Genomic DNA, 16,704 nt, shown 5'->3' with positions numbered 1-16,704 from the left:
GAAGCCGCGGCCAGCACATCGCTCGCCCGCGCCGCTTCTCACCGCCCCCATTGGCCCGGGAGGGCAAACCGCGGCCAGTGGGGGCCGCGATCGGCCAAACCTGCCACATCAGTAGGTAAATAAAACTGGCCCGGACCGCCAGGGTGCTTACCCTGGCGAGCCACGTGCCGAACGTTGCCAACCCCTGCATTAAAGCATAGTTATTAGCTACCCAAAGCTGGAGCACAGCTGAAGAGTAACTTTTACTACTGAGGAGCTCCAGATGTTTGAGCTCCCTGTCATGCGGTGTGGACTTGGTGCAATGTTTGCATGACTCATTTACTGCATCCATCAAAAGAGACTTTGGAGCGGGATGGGAGGAGAGGTACTTGAAGCCCTTTGGAGGTCCATAATACCTTGTGTTGGTTCTTTTGCAGATGGGAGGAATAATGGTAGGTATCTGCCATATCACTTTGGCTGATGTTAGTAGGACATCATTTATTGGCAACCTTATGTTGAGGGGAGGTGTGGAGGATATCCACTAAGATGTGTTGCAGTTTTCGCACTTTCTCTAAAGGGATTTGTAAGGACTCTACTATTCTCTTTATGAGGTCCTGGAAGACCTTGAAATTATTTACATGGGATGTTGGAGGGACTTCACCGCCTCATCTCAGAAGGCAGAGGATTTATTAGGTGTTGGCACTTCTTCCTCAACTCCCAGATTGTGTTCCTCATGAGGGTTGTCACATGGGAGTGGGAAACGGTGTGTTGAAGGATGTCTTTCCAAGCACGACCTCTTGCTAGAGGGTGTTGTATAGTACTGGTCTCCATATGCAGTCCAAAGGTTCCAGAAGGCCCACATGTTATATGGAAATATCAAAATTTTTGTTTTCTTAGATCATGTTGGTCTTCAGGCCTAGTGCGGGTACACCTTTTTCTGAAAAGACAGCCTCATGTTTTAAAAGCAACATACTTGTATTTCACCCCTAAAAAATACCTTGGTATACTGTGTATGTATATCTAATGGCTCTAAAAGATGTTTAATGGTTCATATAAACTATTTGCAGATAAGTATTTTTTTTAAAAAATTCAAAACGTTTTCTCTTAAAACAGCAATACAATGTCATCAGTTCTGCTGTTACTACATACCAGACGAGACCTGCGACTCTGGGAATAGAGCACAAACACATTTCTGAACCAGACATTACCAGTTGATTTTTATCTTTACTTGTAAGAATAACAATTCTACCCTGATGTGTAGAACCCACCAATACTCATCTCTATTTCCTCCATATAAGATTGAAAATACTGTATCTCCTTCCATTGTATCCCCTGGGTTATACATGAAAGAGATATTTGCCAGTGATTATGTCCACTGAGTACACTTGAGGAAATCAGGGACTGAACATGTGATAAGAATTTTTCATAAGCAATAGGCCTTTGAAAAGAATGTGTTCAAGAGGTATTGAATTTTATCATTTACCCAGGAAAATGACCTTTTTTCAATTTCTTAGGGTGCTATTTCTAGGACACATCACATCTATTTATGTATATAACAATGTTTGGTTTTTAATTTTGTGGTGACGTAGTAACCTCGCTGACAAACTTCCAGGGGGTAAGGGAGTGGGCATTTATATCTATGCTGTGTGCCTATCTCACAGTATACATTTTGTTACAGATAACATAGATAGCTCTGCATTCTTTACATCTGAGATTCAAATATATTTATTGATACCTTTCTTTTCATTTAAAATAAAAAGCAGCCTACATTACTTACTGGCTTAGAGTTGATCTTCAATTAGATACTGTGTATTTTCTCTGAAATTGTGGTTTTATCTGAGAAGCTTTTAATTCATGGCTCATATCCGGAGCAGTTTAACAGTGCTGTGAAGATGAGAAAGTCGTTGTAAATACTTTGAGAGGAGGTACTTCAATAGGTATTAAGAGGAGGTATTTCAATAGCATAGCTGCTATGAGCATACTAATATTTGTACATACGTTATGGCAGATGTTACCAAATGGCGCCATTGCATATAATCTTCCATGTTTTTCTTTGTGTGAGAGCAAGCTTTGATTAGGGTAGACATGTTGTGGAATAATTTTTGGGATATGAAAGTTGTGGGAGAGAGGGAGCTCAGTGAGCAGCATGTGAGTTAGTTTTCTGCCTTGGTTTAATTCAAATAAATTCTTGAAACAGAATTTTTCTCTAGGAACTGGGCATTGGTGTTGCATTGAGATTCCTGCAAAGAAGGCTTGACCTGAATTCAGTATCACAGTCTCATTTGTATATGTGTAATTAAAGCAAGCTATACTTACAGTATATCTAGATACTGCACCACTGATTTCTCATCCTTGGGGAAGCTGACCTGCAAAGTCATGGCTTTTTGTTAGTGCTTGGTAGCAGGATGACGTGGATGCCTGAACACAGTACTGGTGTCAGAAAGAGGCAAGAATATTCTAAACTGGTACGGTGGTCCTAATTTTTTATATCTGCCATCATGCCTGAGACTAGTTAAAAGCAATTTCATAACAATAATTTTGTGATGTTTAACTGTTTTCTGTATAATGAGATGATTTTTTTTTTAGTAATTTAACACTCCCCTTTGTATCCAAACTAATATATATATATATAAAATAAAAAATCTGGAACACTAACAGTAAGATACTAATTGAATAGTGATCAGGAAAATTCCAGTAAGAGCACCTACAGCAGCAATTTCTTAGTTATTGTGCCGTATTTGCTTGACAGCAGATACAGTAATTCCTCACTTAAAGTTGTCCCGGATAATGTTGTTTTGTTGTTACGTTGCTGATCAATTAGGGAACATGCTCATTTAAAATTGTGCAATGCTCCCTTATAATGTTGTTTGGCAGCCGCCTACTTAGTCCACTGCTTGCAGGAAGAGCAGCCCATTGCAGCTAGCTGGTGGGGACTTGGAACCAGGGTGGACTGGCAGCCCCCCATCAGCTCCCCGCTCCCCTAAGTTCCTTGTGCCGCAGCTGCCCAGCAGGCTATCAATTGCCAGCAGTTCAGCTGTCCCTCCCTCCACTGCCATGTGCTGCTCCTGTCCTCTGCCTTGGAGCTGCTCCCCGGAGCCTCCTGCTTTCTGTGTAGAGGTGGGGGGAAGACTGGGCTAATGTCAGGGTGTCCCCCTCCCCCCTACTCCTGCCCTCCGCTTACCCCATCTCTATATAGTGCAGGGTGGGGACAGGACAGGGCTCAGGAGGGAGAGAGCTTGCTGGCCACAGCTGCTGTCTCAACTTCCTGATTTTTTTAAAGGCAATGTACTTAGAGTGGGGTCAGCATACTTAAAAGGGCAATGCGCATCTCTCTATCTCTCCCACACACGGGGTGTGTGTGTATGTATCTCTGTCACTCTCTGCCATGCTGTCTTCCGTCCCTCCATTCATACTGCCTTGTAGAGTGTGAGGCTACATTAACAACAATGTGTTGACCCTTGAGGGCTCAGCCGAATGCTAGTTCATCATTTAGCAGTAAGGCATTCCCTGGGAAATATTCCACCCTCTGACTTCACCACCTCAACCAATCTTCACAATCATCATTGCTGTGTACAGTATTAAATTGTTTGTTTAAAACTTATACTGTCTGTGTGTATATATATATATAGTTTTTTGTCTGGTGAAAAAAATTTCACTGGCACCTACCCCCCCCCCCCCGCCATTTACATTAATTCTTATGGGGAAATTGGATTCGCTTAACATCATTTTGCTTAAAGTCGCATTTTTCAGGAACATAACTACAACGTTAAGCGAGGACTTACTGTACTATAGTTAAGTTTCAGTTATAACCCTCTCTCTCCATATGCTCATGACTTTCTGAAAATCTGACCCATTTAAATGAAACTTACTAGGTTTGGTTGTGAATTCATGGTTGAAGTTCTGAACAAAATCCTTTAAACTATTTCTAAGTTATATAAGAGTGAAAAGCACACCGGGTATTCATAACAAACAATGATCCTTTTTTTGGTCTAGGCCAGGGGTCGGCAACGTTCGGCACGCGGCTCGCCAGGGTAAGCACCCTGGCGGGCCGGGCCAGTTTTATTTACCTGCTGACGCGGCAGGTTCGGCCGATCGCGGCCCCCACTGGCCGCGGTTCGCCATCCCAGGCCAATGGGGGTGGCGAGAAGCCGCGGCCAGCCCGCGCCGCTTCTCACCGCTCCCCATTGGCCCGGGACGGCGAACCACGGCCAGTGGGGGCCGCGCTCGGCGGAACCTGCCGCATCAGCAGGTAAATAAAACTGGTCCGGCCCGCCAGGGTGCTTACCCTGGCGAGCCGCGTGCCGAACGTTGCCGACCCCTGGTCTAGGCAGTGTCAAAGTTGCCTGAAGTTTAAAAGCTGGAACTGTATATAATGCTAGTCACCTCTGCAGGTTGTGCCTTGGCTTTGTGTGTGGAAAAGAGATGAGTTAAGAGAACTATGCCTGTGAGGGAATTATGTACTACATAGACAGGGCAAAGCTTTAAGCTCTCAGGTGTTCATTTCAGAAGGGATGCGTTGTGCTTGGATTATTAGCTCAGGAAGCATGCATTTTTACATAAAACACTCTGAGGCTGATTGCTGTTTTCCAGCCCAGACATTACCAGCTCTCTAGCTGCCTTATTTTCGCCTGGAACAGGGATGTATACTCATTAAATCACAAAATGAATTCAGATTTCCTCAGGGGTTGTGTAGCACCTGGAATGTACTGGGACTGCCACAGCCATGAACACTTGAAATAAATGAAAGAGAAGTAGGTCCTCAGGCATCTTTTGATCCTTTCCTTTCTGATGCCATTACAGGTTGTGACTACATTTCCAGAACCCTTGTCCTAGTGTGAAGTAGTCCCCTGGCCTTTCCTGTCTATTCCTGGGTAAATTTTTTGGACTGATTAGTTTTTGCCAAAAATCCTGTTTTAGTTGACCTGAAACCATCTGTGAATTTGACATTAATTCATGAGGAGGTGGTAATGCTGGTGGTGCCCACCTTATAACTCTTAGACCAGTAGCTGAAGCACTCACTTAGGATGTGGGAGACCCAGGTTCTAATTCCACCTCTGTGGGATGCAGTGCAGGAACACGGATTTGACTTGCCCTCATGGTAAAAGAGTTCCCTAACCCTTGGGCTGCAGGCTATTTTGGAATGGGTCTTGTATTGTATTGAAGCTGTTAAATTTTATATAAAATAATTTAAGAGTTGGCAGACCAGGTAAAGGGAATGAGACTAACTGGTCCTTTGTTAGGGTGCTCACCTGGGATGTTGGAGACCCAGTGACTATTTAATTATAAACAGTGGAACAATTTCAACAGGAGAGATTGGGAGAAACCCATGCCAAGAGCATAGTCCTGCAATGTGGGAGATCCAAGTTCAAATCCCTTCTCAGCAGGGAAAGGTGGAAATTGGACCCTGGTCTCCCACATCAGTGATGATCACCCTAACTACTGGGCTAAAAGTTATATGGAGTGTGGTGCTACACTTTGTTTTTTTCTCAACTTCTTTGATTTGCTGAATTTTGGGGGAGGGGAAATTTTGGCTTCAGTTCTACCTGAACCAAATTTTGGTTCAATTTTTTGGAATAGCCAGCAACTGAAATATCAGTCATTCACCAAGCTCTCCCCGCTGCTCCATGATCTTAACAAGGAGGGAACAAGCCCACTGCCCAGCTGGCTTTGCGAAGGTACTAGTTAACTTTTCAAAACATGAACACTTTCACTGCAGATTTGTCAAAACACAAAGAAGGTACCAATGTGAGGTTTGTAAAGATAGCTACAGCACTCAACCCAAGATTTAAGAATCTGAAGTGCCTTCCAAAATCTGAGAGGCATGAGGTGTGGAGCATGCTCTCAGAAGTCTTAAAAGAGCAACACTCTGATGCGGAAACTACAAAACCCAAACCACCAAAAATGACAGCTGCTTTGGATTGTTATTGAGCAGAACCCGTCATCAGCATGGACGCGTGACCCCTGGAATGGTGGTTGAAACATGAAGGGACATATGAATCTTTAGCACATCTGGCACGTAAATATCTTGTGACGCTGGCTACAACAGTGCCATGAGAACACCTGTTCTCACTTTCAGGTGACATTTGTAAACAAGAAGCATGCAACATTATCTCCTGCAAATGCAAACAAACTTGTTTGTCTGAGCGATTGGCTGAACAAGAAGTAGGACTGAGTGGACTTGCAGCCTCTAAAATTTTAAATTGTTTTATTTTTGAATGCAGTTTTTTTTGTACATAATTTTACATTTGTAAGTTCAACTTTCATGATAAAGAGATTACACTACATTACTGGTATTAGGGGAATTGAAAAATACTACTTCTTTTGGGTTTTTTTTACAGTGCAAATACTTGTAATCAAAATAAATATAAAGTGAGCACTGTACACTTTCTATTCTGTGTTGTAATTTTTGAATATCTACAATATTCAATATTTGAAATGTAGAAAACATCCAAAAATATTTAAATAAATGGTATTCTATTCTTCTTTAACAGTGCGATTAATCTTGATTAATTTTTTTAATCGCTTGACAGCCCTACTTTCAACACCCCACTGAAAACTCCAACTCCAGAAAAATTTGGCAAGAGTGCACAGTGTGTGTGGCAGGACTTACCCAGGAATCTAACTTCATTGCCTGTGCATTTGCAGATGACTGAGTTGCTAAGGACAATAATCGCTACTAACTTGTTAAACCAAAAAATGTTTTGTAATCATATTCCATTGTAGATAGCTGACAGCCAGAACTGAGATATTAGATAAGAGGAAATTTTGCCCCTTTGTCCTCTTTGAATTCCTATGTTGTAGACTGGAAAGATAAGCCCTTCGCTGAGTTACCTGACTAACATCAGAAAGTCTTTCTGATGCGGATCCCAGAGTCATGATGACATTTGTCAGGAAACATGTTTTAGATGAAATGTCATCTTACAGAGAGGTTGTGGGAAGATTAATTTGGTCATAGACTAACACTGTCTACTGAAGAGAAGAAATATCTGACAGGCACATAGAGCTTCTTGGAACAGGAGATCAAATTTTAGTCTGATCTTTTCCTGAAACATGAAAGCAGAATGAACTTTTTCTTAAGATCTATTTTTAAAAGTACTATCAAGCTGAAACCTTTAACACGTTGCCAGGAGATGTCAACATCAGGTGACAAGGTAGACTTAATTCTGCAATGTTGCCAATTCTTACCATTTTATCATAAGTCTCACAATATTTGTTGTTTTTCTTAATGCCCTAACTCCTTGAGGCATGTGATTATACATATATGAGATTCTCCCATATGAGCACCTGCATGCATGCATTACAACTGGGTTGTTTTGCTCCTCATCTTCCAAGCACAGACTTTCTGTTTTCAAAATCAAACCTACACACAACCACCTCTCTAGTTCCACAATGGACTGCTGATTGGTGGAGCTGATCACAGAACTGATTGACTCTCTAGCTAACTCCCCCATGTCTTAACATCCGCTTGAAGAACCAGGAGGTTCCGCTCTCTCTCTCCCCCTAATCATGCAGGACCTTTCCCTATTATATGTTCTTACTTTTCTCCCTCAGTTTCCCCCTCAGTAGGAAGAGGATTTTTGAAGGAGTCTTCAGGAAACTGGTACTTGAGGAGAAAACATGACAGTGTAGTTAGCAGGCCCAGTTAGGATCAAAGGGGTCCCTGCTCATGGCCCAGCTCTGCAATTGCATGCTGCCTCCCCCACTCTACAGCAATGTTACAGACAAGCCTTAAGCTGCTTGGGGTGGAAATTCAACAACACAACCTGGCATTTTGGAAGCAACAAGTCAGATCCTGGGCTGTTTTTTTCTATTCTGACAAGGGTGAAATAGTTACTGGAGCAGGGACTTGAACTTGGGTTTCCTACACCCCAGGCTACAGAGCCATTCTAATGCACTCTCAGACCCAATGACTATTAAATTATTTCATACAAATAATTCAATAGGAGAAATTGAGAGAGATCTACCTCATAATAGCATGATGGTTAGGTACTAACGTGAGATGAGGAAGACCTGGGTTTAAGTCTTTGCTCCAGACCAGGAAATGCAAACCTGGGTCACCACATCCCAGGTGTGGGCCCTAATCATTGGGCTATGAGGTGCTGCTGACACTGCTGCCTCAAATGTAGCCCTTCACTTTTATTGAAATAATGTTAAAAATGTTCAGAAGCAAAACATTTAGGTGACCACAGAATTATTAAATATTATTAATTTTTTGTACTTTTCAAAACTGCCAGGCAACCAAAATATAAATTATTAGCTAAGTTCTAGTACTGGCTGTGGTCAGTATCTTAAATCCCTGCTTCCTCAATCGTTCCGTCAGCCTCTGACAATGGCTCTGGCTGCTATAGACACTGAAACTAAAGCCAGTTTTAAAAACCAAAAACAACCACCCATACCCTTCCTTTCCTCCTCCCCCGCCACTTTAATGGCTCAGGTTCCTCGTCGTATTTATTGCAATGCACCATTACCTGAGGCCAGCCTAAGAGTTCTGTGCACTGAACCCAGGGTTTTGGCCGCCTCAAGCAGCCAAAAAACTGCGATCACGTTTGCGATCTGCTGCGGCAATTCAGCGGGAGGTCCTTCGCTCCGAGGCGGAGTGAGGGACCGTCCGCCGAATTGCCGCCGAACAGCTGGACATGCTGCCCCTCTCCGGAGCGGCCGCCCCAAGCACCTGCTTGACAAGCTGGTGCCTGGAGCTGGCCCTGACTGAACCTGTTCTCCTATCAGCTCCCTCAGATGTGCAGGTGTGCTGCATGGCCTAACTTGCCATGTTTCCTCTCTTTCCCACGCCTTCCACTAGCTTTTCCTTAGTAATTTAGTAAAGTATTGAGGCCCATGCTGCCTGAAATAATTACTCCTTTTCCTGAGAATTTTGAGGTGTTAATTCAAGACTATTTCTAGTAGAAAAAAAGAACAGACAGATGTTGCCCAATACTGGTTCTGTCCAGATTGACTGACAACGGGCAGGCCCATTGCTACATTGAGTCAAGGACTATCTGATAGAGATTTCTCCTCAGGTTTTTCATTGTCCTACAGGAAAGTTTGTTTACATGTATCAGTTTTCCTGTGCCACCAATACTAACTGTGCTTTGTGGACCAATTTCCAATTCCAGACCTGTCTCATGTTCCTTGTTTGTTCACCAGTCTAGTGGTAGCTCTGAATGCCAATCTATGACAGGAAGATCACAGATGATTGTTGGTAACCTATCCATACAATACTAACCAGTATCCGTACATACTAACCAGACCTTTCAGCTGTTTGGTGGTTTCATGTATTTCCAGTTGCTCCTTGGTGCCCTTTCAGGAGCTGGTCTATCTCTGTCAGACTTTAGCTGCTTCTAGTACAGCTGTCTAAGGAAAGATTTCACAAGTTGTATTTCTTCTAGGAACTTCTCAGTTCTTTCTAATATTTCACTTACTTTTGTGTGGCAGTGACCAGATGTGGAAATTATTCCATGGTGGTGGTATGCCTTTGTACCCTACAAACTATCTTGTTTATCAGGGGACTTTTCAGAATCAAAAAACAGATTATCTTCTGTATCACTGAAGGAAGTTATATAGGCCTCATTCAATTCAAAGCAAATGGTTGTCTCAGGAAGTTCATCTGAATAATTTCCTAGATTTACAAGCAGTTAAGAAAGCGGTTCTCTGTACTCATATGACAAATTTTATAAGTGCTTATAAACAAATGATAGAAATCTAAATACTAAGATGAGTGAATTTGAGTGTTTGGTATTAAATGAGGATATTGATATAGTAGGCATCACAGAAGGTTGGTGGAATGATGATGATCAATGAGACATGGTAATACCATGGAACAAAATAGGGATGATAAAGTAAGTTGCATTGGTGGTGGAGTGGCACTATATGTGAAAGAAAGCATAGAGTCAAATATAGTAAAAATCTTAAATGAATCAAAGTGTACCATAGAATCTCTATGGCTAGAAATTCCATGCTTGAATAACAAGTATAGCAGGAGGAATATAATACTGACAACCTGACCAGAATGGTGATAGTGATTGTGAAATGCTCTTGGAGATTAGAGAGGTTACAAAAACAGAAAACGCAACAGTAATGGGGGATTGCAACTATCCCCATATTGACTGGGTACATGTCACCTCAGGACAGGATGCAGAGATAAAATCTCTAGACACCATTAATGACTGCTTCTTGGAGCAGCTAGTTATGGAACCCAAGGGCAAAGGCAATTTTTGATTTAGTCCTAAATGGTTCACAGGATATGGTCCAAGAGGTGAATATAACTGAACTGCTTGGTAATAAGGACCATAATGATATTAAATTTAACATCTCTGTAAGGGGGAAAATACCAAAGAAACCCACCACAGTAGCATTGAACTTCAAAAAGTGGCAGTGCACAAAAATGCGGAAGCTAGTTAAATGGACATTAAAAGAAAGAGTCACAAGGGTGAAATGCCTGCAAACTGAATGGAAACTTTCTAAAAACACAATACTAGTAGCTCAGATTAAATGTATACTCCAAATAATAAGTAAGAGAACCAAAAAGATGCCACCATGGCTAAAAAGCAGAGTAAAAGGTGGCTAGAGGCAAAAAGGCATCCTTTAAAAATTAGAAGTCAAATCCTACTGAGGAGAATAGAAAGCAATGTAAACCCTGGCAAGTCAAGTGCAAAAGTATAATTACGCAGGCCAAAAAATTTTTGAAAAGCAACTAGCAAAAGACACAAAAACTAACAGCACACTTTTTAAGTACATCAAAAGCAGGAAGCCTCCCAAACAATTAGTGGGACCACTGGATGATCAAGGTGCTAAAGGAGCACTTGAGAAAGACTTGTGGAGAAGCTCAAAGAATTCTTTGCATTGGTTTTCACTGCAGACAATATGAAAGAGATTCCCACATCAATGCTATTCTGTTTAGGTGACAAATGTGAGGAACTGTCCAAGACTGAGGTGTCAATAGAAGAGGTTTTGCAATGAACTGTTAAACAGTAAAAAGCCATGACCTGATGGTCTTTACTCAAGAGTTCTGAAGGAATTCAAATATGAAATTGCAGAACTACTAACTGTGGTATGTAACCTATCGCTTAAATCAGCCTCAGTACTAGATGACAGGAGGATTGCTAATGTAATGACCATTTTTTAAAAAGGCTCCAGAGGTGATCCTGGCAATTACAGACCAGTAAGCCTAACTTCAGTACCAGGGAAATTGGTTGAAACTATAGTAAAGAACAGAATTATCAGACACATAAATTAATAGGATTTGTTGGGGAAGAGTCAACACGGCTTTTGTAAAGGGAAATCATGCCTCACCAATCTATTAGAATTCTTTGAGAGGGTCAACAAGCATAGGGACAAGAGTGATCCCCTGGATATAGTGCACTTAGACTTTCAGAAAGCCTTTGACGAGGCCCCTCACCAAAGACTCTTAAGCAAAGTAAGCAGTCATGGAATAAGAGGGAAGGTCCTCTCCCGCATCAGCAACTGGTTAAAAGATAGGAAGCAAAGGGTAGGACTAGCTGGTCAGTTTTCACAATGGGGGGAGAGAGAAATAGTGGGGGCTTCCAAGGATCTGTACTTGGACCTGTGCTGTTCAACATATTCATAAATGATTTTGAAAAGGGGGCATAAAGAGAGGTGGCAAAGTTGGAAAGAGATATCACAAAACGGTTGTTATTCTCATTGTGTATGAGTAAAGGGCAGCGGAACTTAACCTGCCTGGACTGAGGGGTTCACCATAAACTGAGCCTCACTTGCTAAGCACGGGTAGGGATCCCACCGAAGATGAGGGGGTGGGGACTATCTGATGCCATGGGCTCTGCCTACAGAGTCCCAGAGCTGATTGGATTCAATTGAGAGTCCTTGTTTCCATTCAGTGATTGCTAGAGGTGAAATCACTGATGAGCTAGTCTAGGGGTTAAGCTTTAGATCTAGTATGGGGACAGTGTGCAGTGAAAGACAACAGAGGCAGTAACACAGAGTTCCCCACTTCCCACTGAAATTGATAAGAGCTGGGCTAAGTGGGGGAACTCAGAAAGTGGCATTGCAGAAGTAGCACTGATAAACGGCAGCAGGGATGAGTAGGAGAGAAGGCTGCAAGTGGTCAACAGCAGCAAAGGTAGCAGTGAGTGCCCAGCAGCAGCAGAGATAGCAGGAGCAGTAGCAAGCCAATTGTAGAGGTGGCAGTAGCAGCCAAGACATTGCACGCCCCCCGCCCCGACCCCCTTTCAGGGGTTGGAGGTGGACCCATGTAAATGCACCTCTGAACTCTGGGTCTTTGCTGACTAGGGACAGCCCCAATGTGTGTGGGGAGTGGCATATTAAAGGACACTTGTTTGTTGGACTCACACCACAAGGTGGGAAACTAAGGCAAAGGATCCTGCCCAGTGTACTGTGAGGTGGGTGTTTGCTCAGTGCTTGTGAGTGGGGAAGTATTGCCTCTTAGAGGCGCCTAAGGGTGACAGTTAGTTTTCCCAGATTACTGAGTGGGGACTTGAGCCGATTCTGTTTTGTATTGTTAAGAGGAACCCCTAGATATTGAACCCAACACTTGTGGCTGCCATTTCCACCTGGAAGAAGGATTACATTAGAATTGGAAAAGCTACAGAGAAGGATAACCAACATGATTAGAGGTATGGAACAGATTTCATACGAGGCGAGATTAAAAAGACTGGGACCTGTCAGTTTAGAAAAGATGACTGAGGGAATGGGGATATGATAGAGGTCCATAAAATCATGAATGATGTAGAGAAAATGAACAAGGAAATGTTATTTACCTTTTCACATAATACTAGAAACAGGGGACTGGATGAGAGGCGATCAATCACTTGATAATTGGTCTATTCTGTTCATTCCCTCCGAAGCATCTGGCAATGGCCACTGTCAGTCAACAGGATACTTGGCTAAGTGGATCCCATTGGTCTGACCCACTATGGCCATTCTTATGTTCTCTCTGGATTTGGTTGCTATTCATGTGAAAAGTAACAATAGAACGTCCATTGTCTACTAGCACTTCCAGGCTAGAATAATACAGTGCAAGTTAAAAATCCTGAATGAAGCAAGTGATTCTCTTGCTCCTGGAGCAGGAAGCTAGGATGATAACTGGTGCTTTGTGAAGAACCCTTCCCTCACCACAAATTTTGCATAAAATTCCACATGGAAGAGAAATGTCTGAATCCTTCCTTTCCCCCCCCTACAGAGAGATGGAGAAATCGTGGTATTCCCTCATATTTGGCACGTGGATTTGCTGAAAGTCTTCATTTCCATTTCTGTGTTATAAACATGGACATCAAGTATCATGCCTAGGGATGGTTTGTCTTTTTTAAGGTTAATAAATTAGAATTTATTTGCCTCTTCACAGCCAACTGCCCAAGATGAGAAGACAATCAGTTTTCAAACAGCTCCACCTGTTGGCAATATATTGTGAAGCTAAAGCAGTGTGTTTTTTGTTTTGTGCTTCTGTGCTTTGAAGATGAGGAGGAATATCCTAGGTGTAAGGGATCATGGTGCTCCAGGTGCCTACTTCAGAGAAGAAAAAATTACAGGTAAGTAAGTACTTATCTTTGATTTCAATTATAGTTACAGGGAATAGCTAGAAAATATGACCTAAGTGTATCCTAAAGTGGGCCTTTAAGGCAGGGGCATAGCTACAGGTGGGCTGTGGCCCACCCACTTAGCATCCAGGCCCATCTCCGGCTCTGCTCTGGCCCCAGCGCTAGCCCCGCCCAGACCTTGAGGACACCACACACCAGGTGTATACACTCCCAGCCCAACGGGAGGAGGAGAGACAGCAGCAGCACAGCAGCGGAGAGTCTGACGAGCGGACATGCACGCACGCCGCAGCAGGAGGAGGGCAGCAGCAATCACCAAAAAACCTAGGCCTGCCACCTCAGGGAGCTGACCCCAGCTTGGGGCGGTACGACGGGAGTGAGTTCCGTGAGCCGTGCGTGTTGGAGAGCGGCGTCTCCTCCCGGAGCTGGGTGTGCACATGGGACCCTCAGGGGCCCCTAGTCAGACTTTCCATCACCCCCCCCCCACCGCAAGGCGGCTGGAGGGGGAGGGCAAAGACGGGCTCCCCGATCCCTCCTGCCCACCCACCCGAAGTCAGGGCCCACCCAAATGTCCCATTCTAGCTATGCCACTGCTTTAAGGTAAATAAAAAGTACCCAAACTTGATTATCTTTTACAGTCTCAAGATTTTTAAGGCACACTCTCTTGAGGGCCTGACTCTTATGACTTTTGAGGACTTATTAAATATCAGTAGCACTTAAGCTTCTATTTGTCTAAGTCACTTTTTGAAAATGGAATTTAGGCTCCTGGGTCACTTAAATGCGTTGAAAATCGTAACCTGAGATATAGTATGTTGTTGTTGTGGCAGAGCAGTTTTCAGCTATGTCAATATTTTTTCAACATCTAATTCCAGAGTAGCTCTTTGCCCCATGGTCTTCGGAATGATTGTATTTGTCTTCCTTAAAGACTGTTCATGAAGTAAGTAGGGACATTAGAGTTGAGATGTGATAAATCTGATTTAAACAAGAGCTGTTTGAAAAAAGGAATTTTTTTGTATAGTACTTGCATGTTATAGTAAGTTAAAATTTCAGCAGAAAATCTCATCAGAGGATATTCACACCAGCTTTAATTGAAAAATGACTTTCCTTTAACAAAGAAAGATGCTGTTAAGGAGGAATCTGCATCAGAGGCAGACAGAGTGGATGGCCTTTCAGGAAATGCTGCACCTTGAAGGTACTAAATTTAGATCTTCTCTTCACTACAGACAAGCAACCTGAGTTAACAAACACAAGGTAAAATGCTCATGAAGACAAGGCAGGTCATAATTTCCATGAGTTAGCAGGTTGAGATAAACCCTAGGTTCCCCCAGAGGCTTTTACTGGTAACTCATGCTAACTCATATAAAAATTACAACTGCCTTGTCTTCACTAGGATTTTTACCTCTGTTTAGTTAACTTGAATTAATTAGGTCATTTAAAAACATACCTTTTTCATATTGGAAACAAGGCCTTCACGTATAAGATTAGAGGCTAGCACTTAAATTAGTCATGAGACTACAGCTGTAGGAATATTTTAAAGGTGGTGGTGAGAATGTTGGCAGCAGTGATCAGCAGTGACACACGCTGAAATCAAGAGGTGGCGGTGAGAAAGGAGAACAGGTAAGTTTTAATATTTTACATTCAAGTGACTGGTTGTAGAAAAGGATCCAGTTCTGAGGTATATTCAGAAAATAAAACTGGATGTGCCATAACTTTATTTTAGTGCAGTGACTCTGAGGAGGCTTCAGTTAAATGGCTGGTATCAAGGGTTTCTCACTGTACCAGTTGTCATGCTGTTTTCCTTTGGTCCTGGGGCAGGTGTGGACACCTTATCTCCTTTTGACTGTACCTGGTTCTAGGAAGACATTGAGAACAAGACTGGCTTCCTCCTGAGGCAGGTCCTTGTTGTGTGATGGATGTTTGATTGTTTTCTTTCTTCTTTGGAAGTGTCTTTGCCTGAAGCATAGAAGAACTAGCCTATGATGGACATCTAATATTATGTCTTTATTCCTTGGGAATGTGCTTGTCTCATACTCAGATGACAAAAGTGACCTTGTCTGCGATGGACAATATGAATGAACATTTCTCTGAGCTTCAACGTGAGTTCTCAAAATTTACTCAGAGCATATGAGACAATATTTAGGTATCTAATTCTCTGATGGGGAATGGGATGGGACCAGTGAATGCTGACTTTCAAAAACAAACGTTAATCTCAGACAAACTACTCTCTATGTGTCAAGACTTACTAAAATAGCAAAGTGCAAAGACTGTAACTGTATCACCTGTGGTAACAAATGGTTTAATTAGTGGTGTAAACACAGAAAAAAGACATCTCCCTCAGGACAGCTATGGAGCTGAGAAAATATCTATACCAAGCCTAGGACTAAATGCTCATTGAAAAATGTCAAATCCAGGGATTTGTCATAATGCTAGAATAGCATAATCATACCTTGATAGAAGAATTTCCCCAGAAATGGAAGACTAGTAGAAGACACTGGAGAAACTGTCAATATCCAATAAAGAGCTTCTTTAACTGTACCATAAATGATTTTTCATTTGAAGGATGCTGGTTATAGACCTCAAATAAACAGTAATATTCCTTATCAGGAATAGACCCAATGTTTTACTACCGAGAGAATACAAACAAAAGAAATTTAAACAATATGGACCATCAGTTGAAATGCTATATTTATTACTGAGAAGTGTGAGAAACAGTAGTTAAGAGAATTTGCTTTGGACTGTCTTGTTCCTGCTTCAGTACTAAATATATATTGAAATGGTGAGAGAAAATCAGAGTTGAGAAGCTTTCAATGGAGATGGAGCTTGGGAAATGGGCCAAAGATTAGAAAATGTGAAGTCTTATCTAATCTCTATGAGGCATAACGCAGTAATCAGGAGTGAATTGATGTGTGACAATCACTTTGCAACACATATGGCAATTTCCTGCAATATCTTTGGGATAGCTGACTGAATTAAGTTTAAATAGTTTTGGAGTCCTTCTGTATTATAAATGCAAAGTTCATGTATTATTGGGGTATTGTGTGTGACTTCTCAGGGCGGGCGGGTGGGGGGGAAGAGTGGCCAGGTGAAAAGATGACTAATGTAAACCCTAGGAAGCTTTCTGAGCATCAAAGGACTATTTTAAACAATGTGCCAGACAAAAACATACTCTTAGGATAGAACAAGTTAAGTGGGTTTCCTC

The sequence above is a fragment of the Terrapene carolina genome, unplaced genomic scaffold (genome assembly GCF_002925995.2).
Source record: "Terrapene carolina triunguis isolate 2854851 unplaced genomic scaffold, T_m_triunguis-2.0 Scaffold558, whole genome shotgun sequence".
Lineage (NCBI taxonomy): Eukaryota > Metazoa > Chordata > Testudines > Emydidae > Terrapene > Terrapene triunguis.
This window is presented reverse-complemented; position numbering follows the sequence as displayed.